Consider the following 24806-nt stretch of genomic DNA (forward strand, 5'->3'; position numbering starts at 1 on the left):
CTTTGTTTCACGGGTTTTTAAAAGTAATTGATTTTTATAATGGGGTTTAGCTGCTTTTCACTGCTGTTTTTCTGCCGCTTTACACCCACTTGACTCACTTACAGAGAGATATCAAAACGTAGGTTTTACGATTCTTACTAGTCAGATATATTCTTGGGCGGTGAATAGGGGGTGTTGAGTCCAATTCACTGATCAAGGAGTAGGTCTTGTCTAGTACATATTGGGTTTATGGAACGGTATCTGACCTAATTTGAAACCCTTGTTTTATGCATCACCCCACCTCATCTTTCCCGTTAAGCAGCCATAGTGTGTTTTCTAAACGTGGGACTCTGTTCTGTTTTGTAATTCAGTTCAAGGGTAGCGGTTTTTACATTCCCTCTATAAGTGATATCTTATGATAAGTGTCTTTTTCTGTGTGACTTATTTCACTTAGAATCGTCGTACCTAAATCCACTCTTCATGCTGCTACTAGCCTTATGACGTTGATTTCATGGCTGAGTGATATTCCATTGTACATAAGGACCACAACTTCTTTATCCATTTTTCTCTTTCCTGGGATATTTAAGGTGTAACGAAGTGGAGGTTCTTGTCAACAGAGCAGCCCTAAACTTTGGGGTGCCTGTGTCTTGCTGATTTTTAGTTTTCCCAATTTATACGCCCATGAGTGGAAGTGCCCTGTGCTCTCTTAGCTGAGTTTTCTAGATGTTTCAGGACACACCGTACACTTCTCCAGAGTGGCTGTTGGCAATTTACATCCCTCCCATCAGCGTAGCCAGGCTCCCGTTTCTCCATGGCCTGTCCTGCATTTCTGGTTTTGACACTTTATTCAGCATGGCCCTTTTGACCGATGGGAAGCGAGACTTCTTTGTAGCGCTGATTTGCCTTTCCAGGTTGCTTGGTTGGCCAAAAAGGGCGTATGCGTTTTTTCCTGAATATATTCAGGAAAAAACGCATACGCCCTTTTTGGCCAAGGGCATCATTGTCGAGGTTTTGCCGCTTTTCCTGTGCTTTAAAGGCGATTCGAATCTCCCTCCTGAAATCTGTTTCCTGCAATTCTGCCTTGCTTTCCAGTCCTCTTCGTTGCCTTCCCTCAATATATTTGTGGACGAGAGTTATCATTTATAAGTCTGCAGGTTTGTGAATTGCAGTGCCCCTGAGCTCCATTTTTCAACTCGCTTTCTTGGGAGCTGGCCGCAAAAGCGCAGGATTGCTTCAGGCCCTATTCTGGTCCCGGGCGGCAGGCTGAGCCTGTGGTTAATTCTTCTTCCTGATGGGGAAGTAGAGTGACCTGTGCCTGTCCCAACACCTAGAGCTAGTCTCTCATTGGTTCCCACTCTTCCCGTTCATCCTCAGGACACATTGCAACCTGTACGGAACAGGAGGTTAAAGGTGCTGATTCTCCAAGGAGGGAGATTGCTACTAAAGGGGCTGGAATGGCGAACCCGAGCATAAGGAAATGAGAAATGAGGTGCGTTTTGGAAACCTTTCCCGATCACACGGTGTACCATCTTCTGGGTTTCTCATGCATGTTTTCGATGTAGGAAGATGCCCTTGAACCTGGAGATTTGGGACCCATGGGATGTGAACCATGCAGTATTACTTTAAAGGGTCTGCGTTTCCTCACCCAACCTCACCAAACCTCTCAGCCCCAAGAGTGTCCACCCTTATGTCTCCATCAGCTGTGGGTCTAGATATGGTCAATCCAGGTGGCATCACAGCCCCTGAACGAATTTTGTAAGAATTTCCCTCTCTTTCACTGTCTTTGTTTCACGGGTTTTTAAAAGTAATTGATTTTTATAATGGGGTTTAGCTGCTTTTCACTGCTGTGTTTCTGCCGCTTTACACCCACTTGACTCACTTACAGAGAGATATCAAAACGTAGGTTTTACGATTCTTACTAGTCAGATATATTCTTGGGCGGTGAATAGGGGGTGTTGAGTCCAATTCACTGATCAAGGAGTAGGTCTTGTCTAGTACATATTGGGTTTATGGAACGGTATCTGACCTAATTTGAAACCCTTGTTTTATGCATCACCCCACCTCACCTTCCCCGTTAAGCAGCCATAGTGTGTTTTCTAAACGTGGGACTCTGTTCTGTTTTGTAATTCAGTTCAAGGGTAGCGGTTTTTACATTCCCTCTATAAGTGATATCTTATGATAAGTGTCTTTTTCTGTGTGACTTATTTCACTTAGAATCGTCGTACCTAAATCCACTCATCATGCTGCTACTAGCCTTATGACGTTGATTTCATGGCTGAGTGATATTCCATTGTACATAAGGACCACAACTTCTTTATCCATTTTTCTCTTTCCTGGGATATTTAAGGTGTAACGAAGTGGAGGTTCTTGTCAACAGAGCAGCCCTAAACTTTGGGGTGCCTGTGTCTTGCTGATTTTTAGTTTTCCCAATTTATACGCCCATGAGTGGAAGTGCCCTGTGCTCTCTAAGCTGAGTTTTTTAGATGTTTCAGGACACACCGTACACTTCTCCAGAGTGGCTGTTGGCAATTTACATCCCTCCCATCAGCGTAGCCAGGCTCCCGTTTCTCCATGGCCTGTCCTGCATTTCTGGTTTTGACACTTTATTCAGCATGGCCCTTTTGACCTATGGGAAGCGAGACTTCTTTGTAGCGCTGATTTGCCTTTCCAGGTTGCTTGGTTGGCCAAAAAGGGCATATGCGTTTTTTCCTGAATATATTCAGGAAAAAACGCATACGCCCTTTTTGGCCAAGGGCATCATTGTCGAGGTTTTGCCGCTTTTCCTGTGCTTTAAAGGCGATTCGAATCTCCCTCCTGAAATCTGTTTCCTGCAATTCTGCCTTGCTTTCCAGTCCTCTTCGTTGCCTTCCCTCAATATATTTGTGGACGAGAGTTATCATTTATAAGTCTGCAGGTTTGTGAATTGCAGTGCCCCTGAGCTCCATTTTTCAACTCGCTTTCTTGGGAGCTGGCCGCAAAAGCGCAGGATTGCTTCAGGCCCTATTCTGGTCCCGGGCGGCAGGCTGAGCCTGTGGTTAATTCTTCTTCCTGATGGGGAAGTAGAGTGACCTGTGCCTGTCCCAACACCTAGAGCTAGTCTCTCATTGGTTCCCACTCTTCCCGTTCATCCTCAGGACAAATTGCAACCTGTACGGAACAGGAGGTTAAAGGTGCTGATTCTCCAAGGAGGGAGATTGCTACTAAAGGGGCTGGAATGGCGAACCCGAGCATAAGGAGATGAGAAATGAGGTGCGTTTTGGAAACCTTTCCCGATCACACGGTGTACCATCTTCTGGGTTTCTCATGCATGTTTTCGATGTAGGAAGATGCCCTTGAACCTAGAGATTTGGGACCCATGGGATGGGAACCACGCAGTTTTAATTTAAAGGGTCTGCGTTTCCTCACCCAACCTCACCAAACCTCTCAGCCCCAAGAGTGTCCACCCTTATGTCTCCATCAGCTGTGGGTCTAGATATGGTCAATCCAGGTGGCATCACAGCCCCTGAACGAATTTTGTAAGAATTTCCCTCTCTTTCACTGTCTTTGTTTCACGGGTTTTTAAAAGTAATTGATTTTTATAATGGGGTTTAGCTGCTTTTCACTGCTGTGTTTCTGCCGCTTTACACCCACTTGACTCACTTACAGAGAGATATCAAAACATAGGTTTTACGATTCTTACTAGTCAGATATATTCTTGGGCGGTGAATAGGGGGTGTTGAGTCCAATTCACTGATCAAGGAGTAGGTCTTGTCTATTACATATTGGGTTTATGGAACGGTATCTGACCTAATTTGAAACCCTTGTTTTATGCATCACCCCACCTCACCTTTCCCGTTAAGCAGCCATAGTGTGTTTTCTAAACGTGGGACTCTGTTCTGTTTTGTAATTCAGTTCAAGGGTAGCGGTTTTTACATTCCCTCTATAAGTGATATCTTATGATAAGTGTCTTTTTCTGTGTGACTTATTTCACTTAGAATCGTCGTACCTAAATCCACTCATCATGCTGCTACTAGCCTTATGACGTTGATTTCATGGCTGAGTGATATTCCATTGTACATAAGGACCACAAGTTCTTTATCCATTTTTCTCTTTCCTGGGATATGTAAGGTGTAACGAAGTGGAGGTTCTTGTCAACAGAGCAGCCCTAAACTTTGGGGTGCCTGTGTCTTGCTGATTTTTAGTTTTCCCAATTTATACGCCCATGAGTGGAAGTGCCCTGTGCTGTCTAAGCTGAGTTTTTTAGATGTTTCAGGACACACCGTACACTTCTCCAGAGTGGCTGTTGGCAATTTACATCCCTCCCATCAGCGTAGCCAGGCTCCCGTTTCTCCATGGCCTGTCCTGCATTTCTGTTTTTGACACTTTATTCAGCATGGCCCTTTTGACCGATGGGAAGCGAGACTTCTTTGTAGCGCTGATTTGCCTTTCCAGGTTGCTTGGTTGGCCAAAAAGGGCGTATGCGTTTTTTCCTGAATATATTCAGGAAAAAACGCATACGCCCTTTTTGGCCAAGGGCATCATTGTCGAGGTTTTGCCGATTTTCCTGTGCTTTAAAGGCGATTCGAATCTCCCTCCTGAAATCTGTTTCCTGCAATTCTGCCTTGCTTTCCAGTCCTCTTCGTTGCCTTCCCTCAATATATTTGTGGATGAGAGTTATCATTTATAAGTCTGCAGGTTTGTGAATTGCAGTGCCCCTGAGCTCCATTTTTCAACTCGCTTTCTTGGGAGCTGGCCGCAAAAGCGCAGGATTGCTTCAGGCCCTATTCTGGTCCCGGGCGGCAGGCTGAGCCTGTGGTTAATTCTTCTTCCTGATGGGGAAGTAGAGTGACCTGTGCCTGTCCCAACACCTAGAGCTAGTCTCTCATTGGTTCCCACTCTTCCCGTTCATCCTCAGGACAAATTGCAACCTGTACGGAACAGGAGGTTAAAGGTGCTGATTCTCCAAGGAGGGAGATTGCTACTAAAGGGGCTGGAATGGCGAACCCGAGCATAAGGAGATGAGAAATGAGGTGCGTTGTGGAAACCTTTCCCGATCACACGGTGTACCATCTTCTGGGTTTCTCATGCATGTTTTCGATGTAGGAAGATGCCCTTGAACCTGGAGATTTGGGACCCATGGGATGGGAACCACGCAGTATTACTTTAAAGGGTCTGCATTTCCTCACCCAACCTCACCAAACCTCTCAGCCCCAAGAGTGTCCACCCTTATGTCTCCATCAGCTGTGGGTCTAGATATGGTCAATCCAGGTGGCATCACAGCCCCTGAACGAATTTTGTAAGAATTTCCCTCTCTTTCCCTGTCTTTGTTTCACGGGTTTTTAAAAGTAATTGATTTTTATAATGGGGTTTAGCTGCTTTTCACTGCTGTGTTTCTGCCGCTTTACACCCACTTGACTCACTTACAGAGAGATATCAAAACGTAGGTTTTACGATTCTTACTAGTCAGATATATTCTTGGGCAGTGAATAGGGGGTGTTGAGTCCAATTCACTGATCAAGGAGTAGGTCTTGTCTAGTACATATTGGGTTTATGGAACGGTATCTGACCTAATTTGAAACCCTTGTTTTATGCATCACCCCACCTCACCTTTCCCGTTAAGCAGCCATAGTGTGTTTTCTAAACGTGGGACTCTGTTCTGTTTTGTAATTCAGTTCAAGGGTAGCGGTTTTTACATTCCCTCTATAAGTGATATCTTATGATAAGTGTCTTTTTCTGTGTGACTTATTTCACTTAGAATCGTCGTACCTAAATCCACTCATCATGCTGCTACTAGCCTTATGACGTTGATTTCATGGCTGAGTGATATTCCATTGTACATAAGGACCACAACTTCTTTATCCATTTTTCTCTTTCCTGGGATATTTAAGGTGTAACGAAGTGGAGGTTCTTATCAACAGAGCAGCCCTAAACTTTGGGGTGCCTGTGTCTTGCTGATTTTTAGTTTTCCCAATTTATACGCCCATGAGTGGAAGTGCCCTGTGCTGTCTAAGCTGAGTTTTTTAGATGTTTCAGGACACACCGTACACTTCTCCAGAGTGGCTGTTGGCAATTTACATCCCTCCCATCAGCGTAGCCAGGCTCCCGTTTCTCCATGGCCTGTCCTGCATTTCTGGTTTTGACACTTTATTCAGCATGGCCCTTTTGACCGATGGGAAGCGAGACTTCTTTGTAGCGCTGATTTGCCTTTCCAGGTTGCTTGGTTGGCCAAAAAGGGCGTATGCGTTTTTTCCTGAATATATTCAGGAAAAAACGCATACGCCCTTTTTGGCCAAGGGCATCATTGTCGAGGTTTTGCCGCTTTTCCTGTGCTTTAAAGGCGATTCGAATCTCCCTCCTGAAATCTGTTTCCTGCAATTCTGCCTTGCTTTCCAATCCTCTTCGTTGCCTTCCCTCAATATATTTGTGGACGAGAGTTATCATTTATAAGTCTGCAGGTTTGTGAATTGCAGTGCCCCTGAGCTCCATTTTTCAACTCGCTTTCTTGGGAGCTGGCCGCAAAAGCGCAGGATTGCTTCAGGCCCTATTCTGGTCCCGGGCGGCAGGCTGAGCCTGTGGTTAATTCTTCTTCCTGATGGGAAAGTAGAGTGACCTGTGCCTGTCCCAACACCTAGAGCTAGTCTCTCATTGGTTCAAACTCTTCCCGTTCATCCTCAGGACAAATTGCAACCTGTACGGAACAGGAGGTTAAAGGTGCTGATTCTCCAAGGAGGGAGATTGCTACTAAAGCGGCTGGAATGGCGAACCCGAGCATAAGGAGATGAGAAATGAGGTGCGTTTTGGAAACCTTTCCCGATCACACGGTGTACCATCTTCTGGGTTTCTCATGCATGTTTTCGATGTAGGAAGATGCCCTTGAACCTGGAGATTTGGGACCCATGGGATGGGAACCACGCAGTATTACTTTAAAGGGTCTGCATTTCCTCACCCAACCTCACCAAACCTCTCAGCCCCAAGAGTGTCCACCCTTATGTCTCCATCTTCTGTGGGTCTAGATATGGTCAATCCAGGTGGCATCACCGCCCCTGAACGAATTTTGTAAGAATTTCCCTCTCTTTCACTGTCTTTGTTTCACGGGTTTTTAAAAGTAATTGATTTTTATAATGGTGTTTAGCTGCTTTTCACTGCTGTGTTTCTGCCGCTTTACACCCACTTGACTCACTTACAGAGAGATATCAAAACATAGGTTTTACGATTCTTACTAGTCAGATATATTCTTGGGCGGTGAATAGGGGGTGTTGAGTCCAATTCACTGATCAAGGAGTAGGTCTTGTCTAGTACATATTGGGTTTATGGAACGGTATCTGACCTAATTTGAAACCCTTGTTTTATGCATCACCCCACCTCAACTTTCCCGTTAAGCAGCCATAGTGTGTTTTCTAAACGTGGGACTCTGTTCTGTTTTGTAATTCAGTTCAAGGGTAGCGGTTTTTACATTCCCTCTATAAGTGATATCTTATGATAAGTGTCTTTTTCTGTGTGACTTATTTCACTTAGAATCGTCGTACCTAAATCCACTCATCATGCTGCTACTAGCCTTATGACGTTGATTTCATGGCTGAGTGATATTCCATTGTACATAAGGACCACAACTTCTTTATCCATTTTTCTCTTTCCTGGGATATTTAAGGTGTAACGAAGTGGAGGTTCTTGTCAACAGAGCAGCCCTAAACTTTGGGGTGCCTGTGTCTTGCTGATTTTTAGTTTTCCCAATTTATACGCCCATGAGTGGAAGTGCCCTGTGCTGTCTAAGCTGAGTTTTTTAGATGTTTCAGGACACACCGTACACTTCTCCAGAGTGGCTGTTGGCAATTTACATCCCTCCCATCAGCGTAGCCAGGCTCCCGTTTCTCCATGGCCTGTCCTGCATTTCTGGTTTTGACACTTTATTCAGCATGGCCCTTTTGACCGATGGGAAGCGAGACTTCTTTGTAGCGCTGATTTGCCTTTCCAGGTTGCTTGGTTGGCCAAAAAGGGCGTATGCGTTTTTTCCTGAATATATTCAGGAAAAAACGCATACGCCCTTTTTGGCCAAGGGCATCATTGTCGAGGTTTTGCCGCTTTTCCTGTGCTTTAAAGGCGATTCGAATCTCCCTCCTGAAATCTGTTTCCTGCAATTCTGCCTTGCTTTCCAGTCCTCTTCGTTGCCTTCCCTCAATATATTTGTGGACGAGAGTTATCATTTATAAGTCTGCAGGTTTGTGAATTGCAGTGCCCCTGAGCTCCATTTATCAACTCGCTTTCTTGGGAGCTGGCCGCAAAAGCGCAGGATTGCTTCAGGCCCTATTCTGGTCCCGGGCGGCAGGCTGAGCCTGTGGTTAATTCTTCTTCCTGATGGGGAAGTAGAGTGACCTGTGCCTGTCCCAACACCTAGAGCTAGTCTCTCATTGGTTCCCACTCTTCCCGTTCATCCTCAGGACAAATTGCAACCTGTACGGAACAGGAGGTTAAAGGTGCTGATTCTCCAAGGAGGGAGATTGCTACTAAAGGGGCTGGAATGGCGAACCCGAGCATAAGGAGATGAGAAATGAGGTGCGTTTTGGAAACCTTTCCCGATCACACGGTGTACCATCTTCTGGGTTTCTCATGCATGTTTTCGATGTAGGAAGATGCCCTTGAACCTGGAGATTTGGGACCCATGGGATGGGAACCACGCAGTATTACTTTAAAGGGTCTGCGTTTCCTCACCCAACCTCACCAAACCTCTCAGCCCCAAGAGTGTCCACCCTTATGTCTCCATCAGCTGTGGGTCTAGATATGGTCAATCCAGGTGGCATCACAGCCCCTGAACGAATTTTGTAAGAATTTCCCTCTCTTTCACTGTCTTTGTTTAACGGGTTTTTAAAAGTAATTGATTTTTATAATGGGGTTTAGCTGCTTTTCACTGCTGTGTTTCTGCCGCTTTACACCCACTTGACTCACTTACAGAGAGATATCAAAACATAGGTTTTACGATTCTTACTAGTCAGATATATTCTTGGGCGGTGAATAGGGGGTGTTGAGTCCAATTCACTGATCAAGGAGTAGGTCTTGTCTATTACATATTGGGTTTATGGAACGGTATCTGACCTAATTTGAAACCCTTGTTTTATGCATCACCCCACCTCACCTTTCCCCTTAAGCAGCCATAGTGTGTTTTCTAAACGTGGGACTCTGTTCTGTTTTGTAATTCAGTTCAAGGGTAGCGGTTTTTACATTCCCTCTATAAGTGATATCTTATGATAAGTGTCTTTTTCTGTGTGACTTATTTCACTTAGAATCGTCGTACCTAAATCCACTCATCATGCTGCTACTAGCCTTATGACGTTGATTTCATGGCTGAGTGATATTCCATTGTACATAAGGACCACAAGTTCTTTATCCATTTTTCTCTTTCCTGGGATATGTAAGGTGTAACGAAGTGGAGGTTCTTGTCAACAGAGCAGCCCTAAACTTTGGGGTGCCTGTGTCTTGCTGATTTTTAGTTTTCCCAATTTATACGCCCATGAGTGGAAGTGCCCTGTGCTCTCTAAGCTGAGTTTTTTAGATGTTTCAGGACACACCGTACACTTCTGCAGAGTGGCTGTTGGCAATTTACATCCCTCCCATCAGCGTAGCCAGGCTCCCGTTTCTCCATGGCCTGTCCTGCATTTCTGGTTTTGACACTTTATTCAGCATGGCCCTTTTGACCGATGGGAAGCGAGACTTCTTTGTAGCGCTGATTTGCCTTTCCAGGTTGCTTGGTTGGCCAAAAAGGGCGTATGCGTTTTTTCCTGAATATATTCAGGAAAAAACGCATACGCCCTTTTTGGCCAAGGGCATCATTGTCGAGGTTTTGCCGCTTTTCCTGTGCTTTAAAGGCGATTCGAATCTCCCTCCTGAAATCTGTTTCCTGCAATTCTGCCTTGCTTTCCAGTCCTCTTCGTTGCCTTCCCTCAATATATTTGTGGACGAGAGTTATCATTTATAAGTCTGCAGGTTTGTGAATTGCAGTGCCCCTGAGCTCCATTTTTCAACTCGCTTTCTTGGGAGCTGGCCGCAAAAGCGCAGGATTGCTTCAGGCCCTATTCTGGTCCCGGGCGGCAGGCTGAGCCTGTGGTTAATTCTTCTTCCTGATGGGGAAGTAGAGTGACCTGTGCCTGTCCCAACACCTAGAGCTAGTCTCTCATTGGTTCCCACTCTTCCCGTTCATCCTCAGGACAAATTGCAACCTGTACGGAACAGGAGGTTAAAGGTGCTGATTCTCCAAGGAGGGAGATTGCTACTAAAGGGGCTGGAATGGCGAACCCGAGCATAAGGAGATGAGAAATGAGGTGCGTTTTGGAAACCTTTCCCGATCACACGGTGTACCATTTCTGGGTTTCTCATGCATGTTTTCGATGTAGGAAGATGCCCTTGAACCTGGAGATTTGGGACCCATGGGATGGGAACCACGCAGTATTACTTTAAAGGGTCTGCGTTTCCTCACCCAACCTCACCCAACCTCTCAGCCCCAAGAGTGTCCACCCTTATGTCTCCATCAGCTGTGGGTCTAGATATGGTCAATCCAGGTGGCATCACAGCCCCTGAACGAATTTTGTAAGAATTTCCCTCTCTTTCACTGTCTTTGTTTCACGGGTTTTTAAAAGTAATTGATTTTTATAATGGGGTTTAGCTGCTTTTCACTGCTGTGTTTCTGCCGCTTTACACCCACTTGACTCACTTACAGAGAGATATCAAAACGTAGGTTTTACGATTCTTACTAGTCAGATATATTCTTGGGCGGTGAATAGGGGGTGTTGAGTCCAATTCACTGATCAAGGAGTAGGTCTTGTCTAGTACATATTGGGTTTATGGAACGGTATCTGACCTAATTTGAAACCCTTGTTTTATGCATCACCCCACCTCACCTTTCCCGTTAAGCAGCCATAGTGTGTTTTCTAAACGTGAGACTCTGTTCTGTTTTGTAATTCAGTTCAAGGGTAGCGGTTTTTACATTCCCTCTATAAGTGATATCTTATGATAAGTGTCTTTTTCTGTGTGACTTATTTCACTTAGAATCGTCGTACCTAAATCCACTCATCATGCTGCTACTAGCCTTATGACGTTGATTTCATGGCTGAGTGATATTCCATTGTACATAAGGACCACAACTTCTTTATCCATTTTTCTCTTTCCTGGGATATTTAAGGTGTAACGAAGTGGAGGTTCTTGTCAACAGAGCAGCCCTAAACTTTGGGGTGCCTGTGTCTTGCTGATTTTTAGTTTTCCCAATTTATACGCCCATGAGTGGAAGTGCCCTGTGCTCTCTAAGCTGAGTTTCTTAGATGTTTCAGGACACACCGTACACTTCTCCAGAGTGGCTGTTGGCAATTTACATCCCTCCCATCAGCGTAGCCAGGCTCCCATTTCTCCATGGCCTGTCCTGCATTTCTGGTTTTGACACTTTATTCAGCATGGCCCTTTTGACCGATGGGAAGCGAGACTTCTTTGTAGCGCTGATTTGCCTTTCCAGGTTGCTTGGTTGGCCAAAAAGGGCGTATGCGTTTTTTCCTGAATATATTCAGGAAAAAACGCATACGCCCTTTTTGGCCAAGGGCATCATTGTCGAGGTTTTGCCGCTTTTCCTGTGCTTTAAAGGCGATTCGTATCTCCCTCCTGAAATCTGTTTCCTGCAATTCTGCCTTGCTTTCCAATCCTCTTCGTTGCCTTCCCTCAATATATTTGTGGACGAGAGTTATCATTTATAGGTCTGCAGGTTTGTGAATTGCAGTGCCCCTGAGCTCCATTTTTCAACTCGCTTTCTTGGGAGCTGACCGGAAAAGCGCAGGATTGCTTCAGGCCCTATTCTGGTCCCGGGCGGCAGGCTGAGCCTGTGGTTAATTCTTCTTCCTGATGGGAAAGTAGAGTGACCTGTGCCTGTCCCAACACCTAGAGCTAGTCTCTCATTGGTTCCCACTCTTCCCGTTCATCCTCAGGACAAATTGCAACCTGTACGGAACAGGAGATTAAAGGTGCTGATTCTCCAAGGAGGGAGATTGCTACTAAAGCGGCTGGAATGGCGAACCCGAGCATAAGGAGATGAGAAATGAGGTGCGTTTTGGAAACCTTTCCCGATCACACGGTGTACCATCTTCTGGGTTTCTCATGCATGTTTTCGATGTAGGAAGATGCCCTTGAACCTGGAGATTTGGGACCCATGGGATGGGAACCACGCAGTATTACTTTAAAGGGTCTGCGTTTCCTCACCCAACCTCACCAAACCTCTCAGCCCCAAGAGTGTCCACCCTTATGTCTCCATCTTCTGTGGGTCTAGATATGGTCAATCCAGGTGGCATCACCGCCCCTGAACGAATTTTGTAAGAATTTCCCTCTCTTTCACTGTCTTTGTTTCACGGGTTTTTAAAAGTAATTGATTTTTATAATGGGGTTTAGCTGCTTTTCACTGCTGTGTTTCTGCCGCTTTACACCCACTTGACTCACTTACAGAGAGATATCAAAACATAGGTTTTAAGATTCTTACTAGTCAGATATATTGTTGGGCGGTGAATAGGGGGTGTTGAGTCCAAATCACTGTGCAAGGAGTAGGTCTTGTCTATTACATATTGGGTTTATGGAACGGTATCTGAGATAATTTGAAACCCTTGTTTTATGCATCACCCCACCTCACCTTCCCCGTTAAGCAGCCATAGTGTGTTTTCTAAACGTGGGACTCTGTTCTGTTTTGTAATTCAGTTCAAGGGTAGCGGTTTTTACATTCCCTCTATAAGTGATATCTTATGATAAGTGTCTTTTTCTGTGTGACTTATTTCACTTAGAATCGTCGTACCTAAATCCACTCATCATGCTGCTACTAGCCTTATGACGTTGATTTCATGGCTGAGTGATATTCCATTGTACATAAGGACCACAACTTCTTTATCCATTTTTCTCTTTCCTGGGATATGTAAGGTGTAACGAAGTGGAGGTTCTTGTCAACAGAGCAGCCGTAAACTTTGGGGTGCCTGTGTCTTGCTGATTTTTAGTTTTCCCAATTTATACGCCCATGAGTGGAAGTGCCCTGTGCTCTCTAAGCTGAGTTTTTTAGATGTTTCAGGACACACCGTACACTTCTCCAGAGTGGCTGTTGGCAATTTACATCCCTCCCATCAGCGTAGCCAGGCTCCCGTTTCTCCATGGCCTGTCCTGCATTTCTGGTTTTGACACTTTATTCAGCATGGCCCTTTTGACCGATGGGAAGCGAGACTTCTTTGTAGCGCTGATTTGCCTTTCCAGGTTGCTTGGTTGGCCAAAAAGGGCGTATGCGTTTTTTCCTGAATATATTCAGGAAAAAACGCATACGCCCTTTTTGGCCAAGGGCATCATTGTCGAGGTTTTGCCGCTTTTCCTGTGCTTTAAAGGCGATTCGAATCTCCCTCCTGAAATCTGTTTCCTGCAATTCTGCCTTGCTTTCCAGTCCTCTTCGTTGCCTTCCCTCAATATATTTGTGGACGAGAGTTATCATTTATAAGTCTGCAGGTTTGTGAATTGCAGTGCCCCTGAGCTCCATTTTTCAACTCGCTTTCTTGGGAGCTGGCCGCAAAAGCGCAGGATTGCTTCAGGCCCTATTCTGGTCCCGGGCGGCAGGCTGAGCCTGTGGTTAATTCTTCTTCCTGATGGGGAAGTAGAGTGACCTGTGCCTGTCCCAACACCTAGAGCTAGTCTCTCATTGGTTCCCACTCTTCCCGTTCATCCTCAGGACAAATTGCAACCTGTACGGAACAGGAGGTTAAAGGTGCTGATTCTCCAAGGAGGGAGATTGCTACTAAAGGGGCTGGAATGGCGAACCCGAGCATAAGGAGATGAGAAATGAGGTGCGTTTTGGAAACCTTTCCCGATCACACGGTGTACCATCTTCTGGGTTTCTCATGCATGTTTTCGATGTAGGAAGATGCCCTTGAACCTGGAGATTTGGGACCCATGGGATGGGAACCACGCAGTATTACTTTAAAGGGTCTGCGTTTCCTCACCCAACCTCACCAAACCTCTCAGCCCCAAGAGTGTCCACCCTTATGTCTCCATCTTCTGTGGGTCTAGATATGGTCAATCCAGGTGGCATCACCGCCCCTGAACGAATTTTGTAAGAATTTCCCTCTCTTTCACTGTCTTTGTTTCACGGGTTTTTAAAAGTAATTGATTTTTATAATGGGGTTTAGCTGCTTTTCACTGCTGTGTTTCTGCCGCTTTACACCCACTTGACTCACTTACAGAGAGATATCAAAACATAGGTTTTAAGATTCTTACTAGTCAGATATATTCTTGGGCGGTGAATAGGGGGCGTTGAGTCCAAATCACTGAGCAAGGAGGAGGTCTTGTCTATTACATATTGGGTTTATGGAACGGTATCTGAGATAATTTGAAACCCTTGTTTTATGCATCACCCCACCTCACCTTCCCCGTTAAGCAGCCATAGTGTGTTTTCTAAACGTGGGACTCTGTTCTGTTTTGTAATTCAGTTCAAGGGTAGCGGTTTTTACATTCCCTCTATAAGTGATATCGTATGATAAGTGTCTTTTTCTGTGTGACTTATTTCACTTAGAATCGTCGTACCTAAATCCACTCATCATGCTGCTACTAGCCTTATGACGTTGATTTCATGGCTGAGTGATATTCCATTGTACATAAGGACCACAACTTCTTTATCCATTTTTCTCTTTCCTGGGATATTTAAGGTGTAACGAAGTGGAGGTTCTTGTCAACAGAGCAGCCCTAAACTTTGGGGTGCCTGTGTCTTGCTGATTTTTAGTTTTCCCAATTTATACGCCCATGAGTGGAAGTGCCCTGTGCTCTCTAAGCTGAGTTTTTTAGATGTTTCAGGACACACCGTACACTTCTCCAGAGTGGCTGTTGGCAATTTACATCCCTCCCATCAGCGTAGCCAGGCTCCCGTTTCTCCATGGCCTGTCCTGCATTTCTGGTTTTGACACTTTATTCAGCATGGCCCTTTTGACCGATGGGAAGCGAGACTTCTTTGTAGCGCTGATTTGCCTTTCCAGGTTGCTTGGTTGGCCAAAAAGGGCGTATGCGTTTTTTCCTGAATATATTCAGGAAAAAACGCATACGCCCTTTTTGGCCAAGGGCATCATTGTCGAGGTTTTGCCGCTTTTCCTGTGCTTTAAAGGCGATTCGTATCTCCCTCCTGAAATCTGTTTCCTGCAATTCTGCCTTGCTTTCCAGTCCTCTTCGTTGCCTTCCCTCAATATATTTGTGGACGAGAGTTATCATTTATAGGTCTGCAGGTTTGTGAATTGCAGTGCCCCTGAGCTCCATTTTTCAACTCGCTTTCTTGGGAGCTGACCGGAAAAGCGCAGGATTGCTTCAGGCCCTATTCTGGTCCCGGGCGGCAGGCTGAGCCTGTGGTTAATTCTTCTTCCTGATGGGAAAGTAGAGTGACCTGTGCCTGTCCCAACACCTAGAGCTAGTCTCTCATTGGTTCCCACTCTTCCCGTTCATCCTCAGGACAAATTGCAACCTGTACGGAACAGGAGATTAAAGGTGCTGATTCTCCAAGGAGGGAGATTGCTACTAAAGCGGCTGGAATGGCGAACCCGAGCATAAGGAGATGAGAAATGAGGTGCGTTTTGGAAACCTTTCCCGATCACACGGTGTACCATCTTCTGGGTTTCTCATGCATGTTTTCGATGTAGGAAGATGCCCTTGAACCTGGAGATTTGGGACCCATGGGATGGGAACCACGCAGTATTACTTTAAAGGGTCTGCGTTTCCTCACCCAACCTCACCAAACCTCTCAGCCCCAAGAGTGTCCACCCTTATGTCTCCATCTTCTGTGGGTCTAGATATGGTCAATCCAGGTGGCATCACCGCCCCTGAACGAATTTTGTAAGAATTTCCCTCTCTTTCACTGTCTTTGTTTCACGGGTTTTTAAAAGTAATTGATTTTTATAATGGGGTTTAGCTGCTTTTCACTGCTGTGTTTCTGCCGCTTTACACCCACTTGACTCACTTACAGAGAGATATCAAAACATAGGTTTTAAGATTCTTACTAGTCAGATATATTGTTGGGCGGTGAATAGGGGGTGTTGAGTCCAAATCACTGTGCAAGGAGTAGGTCTTGTCTATTACATATTGGGTTTATGGAACGGTATCTGAGATAATTTGAAACCCTTGTTTTATGCATCACCCCACCTCACCTTCCCCGTTAAGCAGCCATAGTGTGTTTTCTAAACGTGGGACTCTGTTCTGTTTTGTAATTCAGTTCAAGGGTAGCGGTTTTTACATTCCCTCTATAAGTGATATCTTATGATAAGTGTCTTTTTCTGTGTGACTTATTTCACTTAGAATCGTCGTACCTAAATCCACTCATCATGCTGCTACTAGCCTTATGACGTTGATTTCATGGCTGAGTGATATTCCATTGTACATAAGGACCACAACTTCTTTATCCATTTTTCTCTTTCCTGGGATATGTAAGGTGTAACGAAGTGGAGGTTCTTGTCAACAGAGCAGCCCTAAACTTTGGGGTGCCTGTGTCTTGCTGATTTTTAGTTTTCCCAATTTATACGCCCATGAGTGGAAGTGCCCTGTGCTCTCTAAGCTGAGTTTTTTAGATGTTTCAGGACACACCGTACACTTCTCCAGAGTGGCTGTTGGCAATTTACATCCCTCCCATCAGCGTAGCCAGGCTCCCGTTTCTCCATGGCCTGTCCTGCATTTCTGGTTTTGACACTTTATTCAGCATGGCCCTTTTGACCGATGGGAAGCGAGACTTCTTTGTAGCGCTGATTTGCCTTTCCAGGTTGCTTGGTTGGCCAAAAAGGGCGTATGCGTTTTTTCCTGAATATATTCAGGAAAAAACGCATACGCCCTTTTTGGCCAAGGGCATCATTGTCGAGGTTTTGCCGCTTTTCCTGTGCTTTAAAGGCGATTCGAATCTCCCTCCTGAAATCTGTTTCCTGCAATTCTGCCTTGCTTTCCAGTCCTCTTCGTTGCCTTCCCTCAATATATTTGTGGACGAGAGTTATCATTTATAAGTCTGCAGGTTTGTGAATTGCAGTGCCCCTGAGCTCCATTTTTCAACTCGCTTTCTTGGGAGCTGGCCGCAAAAGCGCAGGATTGCTTCAGGCCCTATTCTGGTCCCGGGCGGCAGGCTGAGCCTGTGGTTAATTCTTCTTCCTGATGGGGAAGTAGAGTGACCTGTGCCTGTCCCAACACCTAGAGCTAGTCTCTCATTGGTTCCCACTCTTCCCGTTCATCCTCAGGACAAATTGCAACCTGTACGGAACAGGAGGTTAAAGGTGCTGATTCTCCAAGGAGGGAGATTGCTACTAAAGGGGCTGGAATGGCGAACCCGAGCATAAGGAGATGAGAAATGAGGTGCGTTTTGGAAACCTTTCCCGATCACACGGTGTACCATCTTCTGGGTTTCTCATGCATGTTTTCGATGTAGGAAGATGCCCTTGAACCTGGAGATTTGGGACCCATGGGATGGGAACCACGCAGTATTACTTTAAAGGGTCTGCGTTTCCTCACCCAACCTCACCAAACCTCTCAGCCCCAAGAGTGTCCACCCTTATGTCTCCATCTTCTGTGGGTCTAGATATGGTCAATCCAGGTGGCATCACCGCCCCTGAACGAATTTTGTAAGAATTTCCCTCTCTTTCACTGTCTTTGTTTCACGGGTTTTTAAAAGTAATTGATTTTTATAATGGGGTTTAGCTGCTTTTCACTGCTGTGTTTCTGCCGCTTTACACCCACTTGACTCACTTATAGAGAGATATCAAAACATAGGTTTTAAGATTCTTACTAGTCAGATATATTCTTGGGCGGTGAATAGGGGGCGTTGAGTCCAAATCACTGAGCAAGGAGTAGGTCTTGTCTATTACATATTGGGTTTATGGAACGGTATCTGAGATAATTTGAAACCCTTGTTTTATGCATCACCCCACCTCACCTTCCCCGTTAAGCAGCCATAGTTTGTTTTCTAAACGTGGGACTCTGTTCTGTTTTGTAATTCAGTTCAAGGGTAGCGGTTTTTACATTCCCTCTATAAGTGATATCTTATGATAAGTGTCTTTTTCTGTGTGACTTATTTCACTTAGAATCGTCGTACCTAAATCCACTCATCATGCTGCTACTAGCCTTATGACGTTGATTTCATGGCTGAGTGATATTCCATTGTACATAAGGACCACAACTTCTTTATCCATTTTTCTCTTTCCTGGGATATGTAAGGTGTAACGAAGTGGAGGTTCTTGTCAACAGAGCAGCCGTAAACTTTGGGGTGCCTGTGTCTTGCTGATTTTTAGTTTTCCCAATTTATACGCCCATGAGTGGAAGTGCCCTGTGCTCTCTAAGCTGAGTTTTTTAGATGTTTCAGGACACACCGTACACTTCTCCAGAGTGGCTGTTGGCAATTTACATCCCTCCCATCAGCGTAGCCAGGCTCCCGTTTCTCCATGGCCTGTCCTGCATTTCTGGTTTTGACACTTTATTCAGCATGGCCCTTTTGACCGATGGGAAGCGAGACTTCTTTGTAGCGCTGATTTGCCTTTCCAGGTTGCTTGGTTGGCCAAAAAGGGCGTATGCGTTTTTTCCTGAATATATTCAGGAAAAAACGCATTCGCCCTTTTTGGCCAAGGGCATCATTGTCGAGGTTTTGCCGCTTTTCCTGTGCTTTAAAGGCGATTCGAATCTCCCTCCTGAAATCTGTTTCCTGCAATTCTGCCTTGCTTTCCAGTCCTCTTCGTTGCCTTCCCTCAATATATTTGTGGACGAGAGTTATCATTTATAAGTCTGCAGGTTTGTGAATTGCAGTGCCCCTGAGCTCCATTTTTCAACTCGCTTTCTTGGGAGCTGGCCGCAAAAGCGCAGGATTGCTTCAGGCCCTATTCTGGTCCCGGGCGGCAGGCTGAGCCTGTGGTTAATTCTTCTTCCTGATGGGGAAGTAGAGTGACCTGTGCCTGTCCCAACACCTAGAGCTAGTCTCTCATTGGTTCCCACTCTTCCCGTTCATCCTCAGGACAAATTGCAACCTGTACGGAACAGGAGGTTAAAGGTGCTGATTCTCCAAGGAGGGAGATTGGTACTAAAGGGGCTGGAATGGCGAACCCGAGCATAAGGAGATGAGAAATGAGGTGCGTTTTGGAAACCTTTCCCGATCACACGGTGTACCATCTTCTGGGTTTCTCATGCATGTTTTCGATGTAGGAAGATGCCCTTGAACCTGGAGATTTGGGACCCATGGGATGGGAACCACGCAGTATTACTTTAAAGGGTCTGCGTTTCCTCACCCAACCTCACCAAACCTCTCAGCCCCAAGAGTGTCCACCCTTATGTCTCCATCAGCTGTGGGTCTAGATATGGTCAATCCAGGTGGCATCACAGCCCCTGAACGAATTTTGTAAGAATTTCCCTCTCTTTCACTGTCTTTGTTTCACGGGTTTTTAAAAGTAATTGATTTTTATAATGGGGTTTAGCTGCTTTTCACTGCTGTGTTTCTGCCGCTTTACACCCACTTGACTCACTTACAGAGAGATATCAAAACATAGGTTTTACGATTCTTACTAGTCAGATATATTCTTGGGCGGTGAATAGGGGGTGTTGAGTCCAATTCACTGATCAAGGAGGAGGTCTTGTCTATTACATATTGGGTTTATGGAACGGTATCTGACCTAATTTGAAACCCTTGTTTTATGCATCACCCCACCTCACCTTTCCCCTTAAGCAGCCATAGTGTGTTTTCTAAACGTGGGACTCTGTTCTGTTTTGTAATTCAGTTCAAGGGTAGCGGTTTTTACATTCCCTCTATAAGTGATATCGTATGATAAGTGTCTTTTTCTGTGTGACTTATTTCACTTAGAATCGTCGTACCTAAATCCACTCATCATGCTGCTACTAGCCTTATGACGTTGATTTCATGGCTGAGTGATATTCCATTGTACATAAGGACCACAACTTCTTTATCCATTTTTCTCTTTCCTGGGATATGTAAGGTGTAACGAAGTGGAGGTTCTTGTCAACAGAGCAGCCGTAAACTTTGGGGTGCCTGTGTCTTGCTGATTTTTAGTTTTCCCAATTTATACGCCCATGAGTGGAAGTGCCCTGTGCTCTCTAAGCTGAGTTTTTTAGATGTTTCAGGACACACCGTACACTTCTGCAGAGTGGCTGTTGGCAATTTACATCCCTCCCATCAGCGTAGCCAGGCTCCCGTTTCTCCATGGCCTGTCCTGCATTTCTGGTTTTGACACTTTATTCAGCATGGCCCTTTTGACCGATGGGAAGCGAGACTTCTTTGTAGCGCTGATTTGCCTTTCCAGGTTGCTTGGTTGGCCAAAAAGGGCGTATGCGTTTTTTCCTGAATATATTCAGGAAAAAACGCATACGCCCTTTTTGGCCAAGGGCATCATTGTCGAGGTTTTGCCGCTTTTCCTGTGCTTTAAAGGCGATTCGAATCTCCCTCCTGAAATCTGTTTCCTGCAATTCTGCCTTGCTTTCCAGTCCTCTTCGTTGCCTTCCCTCAATATATTTGTGGACGAGAGTTATCATTTATAAGTCTGCAGGTTTGTGAATTGCAGTGCCCCTGAGCTCCATTTTTCAACTCGCTTTCTTGGGAGCTGGCCGCAAAAGCGCAGGATTGCTTCAGGCCCTATTCTGGTCCCGGGCGGCAGGCTGAGCCTGTGGTTAATTCTTCTTCCTGATGGGGAAGTAGAGTGACCTGTGCCTGTCCCAACACCTAGAGCTAGTCTCTCATTGGTTCCCACTCTTCCCGTTCATCCTCAGGACAAATTGCAACCTGTACGGAACAGGAGGTTAAAGGTGCTGATTCTCCAAGGAGGGAGATTGCTACTAAAGGGGCTGGAATGGCGAACCCGAGCATAAGGAGATGAGAAATGAGGTGCGTTTTGGAAACCTTTCCCGATCACACGGTGTACCATTTCTGGGTTTCTCATGCATGTTTTCGATGTAGGAAGATGCCCTTGAACCTGGAGATTTGGGACCCATGGGATGGGAACCACGCAGTATTACTTTAAAGGGTCTGCGTTTCCTCACCCAACCTCACCCAACCTCTCAGCCCCAAGAGTGTCCACCCTTATGTCTCCATCAGCTGTGGGTCTAGATATGGTCAATCCAGGTGGCATCACAGCCCCTGAACGAATTTTGTAAGAATTTCCCTCTCTTTCACTGTCTTTGTTTCACGGGTTTTTAAAAGTAATTGATTTTTATAATGGGGTTTAGCTGCTTTTCACTGCTGTGTTTCTGCCGCTTTACACCCACTTGACTCACTTACAGAGAGATATCAAAACGTAGGTTTTACGATTCTTACTAGTCAGATATATTCTTGGGCGGTGAATAGGGGGTGTTGAGTCCAATTCACTGATCAAGGAGTAGGTCTTGTCTAGTACATATTGGGTTTATGGAACGGTATCTGACCTAATTTGAAACCCTTGTTTTATGCATCACCCCACCTCACCTTTCCCGTTAAGCAGCCATAGTGTGTTTTCTAAACGTGAGACTCTGTTCTGTTTTGTAATTCAGTTCAAGGGTAGAGGTTTTTACATTCCCTCTATAAGTGATATCTTATGATAAGTGTCTTTTTCTGTGTGACTTATTTCACTTAGAATCGTCGTACCTAAATCCACTCATCATGCTGCTACTAGCCTTATGACGTTGATTTCATGGCTGAGTGATATTCCATTGTACATAAGGACCACAACTTCTTTATCCATTTTTCTCTTTCCTGGGATATTTAAGGTGTAACGAAGTGGAGGTTCTTGTCAACAGAGCAGCCCTAAACTTTGGGGTGCCTGTGTCTTGCTGATTTTTAGTTTTCCCAATTTATACGCCCATGAGTGGAAGTGCCCTGTGCTCTCTAAGCTGAGTTTTTTAGATGTTTCAGGACACACCGTACACTTCTCCAGAGTGGCTGTTGGCAATTTACATCCCTCCCATCAGCGTAGCCAGGCTCCCGTTTCTCCATGGCCTGTCCTGCATTTCTGGTTTTGACACTTTATTCAGCATGGCCCTTTTGACCGATGGGAAGCGAGACTTCTTTGTAGCGCTGATTTGCCTTTCCAGGTTGCTTGGTTGGCCAAAAAGGGCGTATGCGTTTTTTCCTGAATATATTCAGGAAAAAACGCATACGCCCTTTTTGGCCAAGGGCATCATTGTCGAGGTTTTGCCGCTTTTCCTGTGCTTTAAAGGCGATTCGTATCTCCCTCCTGAAATCTGTTTCCTGCAATTCTGCCTTGCTTTCCAATCCTCTTCGTTGCCTTCCCTCAATATATTTGTGGACGAGAGTTATCATTTATAGGTCTGCAGGTTTGTGAATTGCAGTGCCCCTGAGCTCCATTTTTCAACTCGCTTTCTTGGGAGCTGACCGGAAAAGCGCAGGATTGCTTCAGGCCCTATTCTGGTCCCGGGCGGCAGGCTGAGCCTGTGGTTAATTCTTCTTCCTGATGGGAAAGTAGAGTGACCTGTGCCTGTCCCAACACCTAGAGCTAGTCTCTCATTGGTTCCCACTCTTCCCGTTCATCCTCAGGACAAATTGCAACCTGTACGGAACAGGAGATTAAAGGTGCTGATTCTCCAAGGAGGGAGATTGCTACTAAAGCGGCTGGAATGGCGAACCCGAGCATAAGGAGATGAGAAATGAGGTGCGTTTTGGAAACCTTTCCCGATCACACGGTGTACCATCTTCTGGGTTTCTCATGCATGTTTTCGATGTAGGAAGATGCCCTTGAACCTGGAGATTTGGGACCCATGGGATGGGAACCACGCAGTATTACTTTAAAGGGTCTGCGTTTCCTCACCCAACCTCACCAAACCTCTCAGCCCCAAGAGTGTCCACCCTTATGTCTCCATCTTCTGTGGGTCTAGATATGGTCAATCCAGGTGGCATCACCGCCCCTGAACGAATTTTGTAAGAATTTCCCTCTCTTTCACTGTCTTTGTTTCACGGGTTTTTAAAAGTAATTGATTTTTATAATGGGGTTTAGCTGCTTTTCACTGCTGTGTTTCTGCCGCTTTACACCCACTTGACTCACTTACAGAGAGATATCAAAACATAGGTTTTAAGATTCTTACTAGTCAGATATATTGTTGGGCGGTGAATAGGGGGTGTTGAGTCCAAATCACTGTGCAAGGAGTAGGTCTTGTCTATTACATATTGGGTTTATGGAACGGTATCTGAGATAATTTGAAACCCTTGTTTTATGCATCACCCCACCTCACCTTCCCCGTTAAGCAGCCATAGTGTGTTTTCTAAACGTGGGACTCTGGTCTGTTTTGTAATTCAGTTCAAGGGTAGCGGTTTTTACATTCCCTCTATAAGTGATATCTTATGATAAGTGTCTTTTTCTGTGTGACTTATTTCACTTAGAATCGTCGTACCTAAATCCACTCATCATGCTGCTACTAGCCTTATGACGTTGATTTCATGGCTGAGTGATATTCCATTGTACATAAGGACCACAACTTCTTTATCCATTTTTCTCTTTCCTGGGATATGTAAGGTGTAACGAAGTGGAGGTTCTTGTCAACAGAGCAGCCCTAAACTTTGGGGTGCCTGTGTCTTGCTGATTTTTAGTTTTCCCAATTTATACGCCCATGAGTGGAAGTGCCCTGTGCTCTCTAAGCTGAGTTTTTTAGATGTTTCAGGACACACCGTACACTTCTCCAGAGTGGCTGTTGGCAATTTACATCCCTCCCATCAGCGTAGCCAGGCTCCCGTTTCTCCATGGCCTGTCCTGCATTTCTGGTTTTGACACTTTATTCAGCATGGCCCTTTTGACCGATGGGAAGCGAGACTTCTTTGTAGCGCTGATTTGCCTTTCCAGGTTGCTTGGTTGGCCAAAAAGGGCGTATGCGTTTTTTCCTGAATATATTCAGGAAAAAACGCATACGCCCTTTTTGGCCAAGGGCATCATTGTCGAGGTTTTGCCGCTTTTCCTGTGCTTTAAAGGCGATTCGAATCTCCCTCCTGAAATCTGTTTCCTGCAATTCTGCCTTGCTTTCCAGTCCTCTTCGTTGCCTTCCCTCAATATATTTGTGGACGAGAGTTATCATTTATAAGTCTGCAGGTTTGTGAATTGCAGTGCCCCTGAGCTCCATTTTTCAACTCGCTTTCTTGGGAGCTGGCCGCAAAAGCGCAGGATTGCTTCAGGCCCTATTCTGGTCCCGGGCGGCAGGCTGAGCCTGTGGTTAATTCTTCTTCCTGATGGGGAAGTAGAGTGACCTGTGCCTGTCCCAACACCTAGAGCTAGTCTCTCATTGGTTCCCACTCTTCCCGTTCATCCTCAGGACAAATTGCAACCTGTACGGAACAGGAGGTTAAAGGTGCTGATTCTCCAAGGAGGGAGATTGCTACTAAAGCGGCTGGAATGGCGAACCCGAGCATAAGGAGATGAGAAATGAGGTGCGTTTTGGAAACCTTTCCCGATCACACGGTGTACCATCTTCTGGGTTTCTCATGCATGTTTTCGATGTAGGAAGATGCCCTTGAACCTGGAGATTTGGGACCCATGGGATGGGAACCACGCAGTATTACTTTAAAGGGTCTGCGTTTCCTCACCCAACCTCACCAAACCTCTCAGCCCCAAGAGTGTCCACCCTTATGTCTCCATCAGCTGTGGGTCTAGATATGGTCAATCCAGGTGGCATCACAGCCCCTGAACGAATTTTGTAAGAATTTCCCTCTCTTTCACTGTCTTTGTTTCACGGGTTTTTAAAAGTAATTGATTTTTATAATGGGGTTTAGCTGCTTTTCACTGCTGTGTTTCTGCCGCTTTACACCCACTTGACTCACTTACAGAGAGATATCAAAACGTAGGTTTTACGATTCTTACTAGTCAGATATATTCTTGGGCGGTGAATAG

The sequence above is a fragment of the Balaenoptera physalus genome (genome assembly GCF_965194825.1).
Source record: "Balaenoptera physalus genome assembly, chromosome: 9".
Classification (NCBI taxonomy): Eukaryota; Metazoa; Chordata; class Mammalia; order Artiodactyla; family Balaenopteridae; genus Balaenoptera; species Balaenoptera physalus.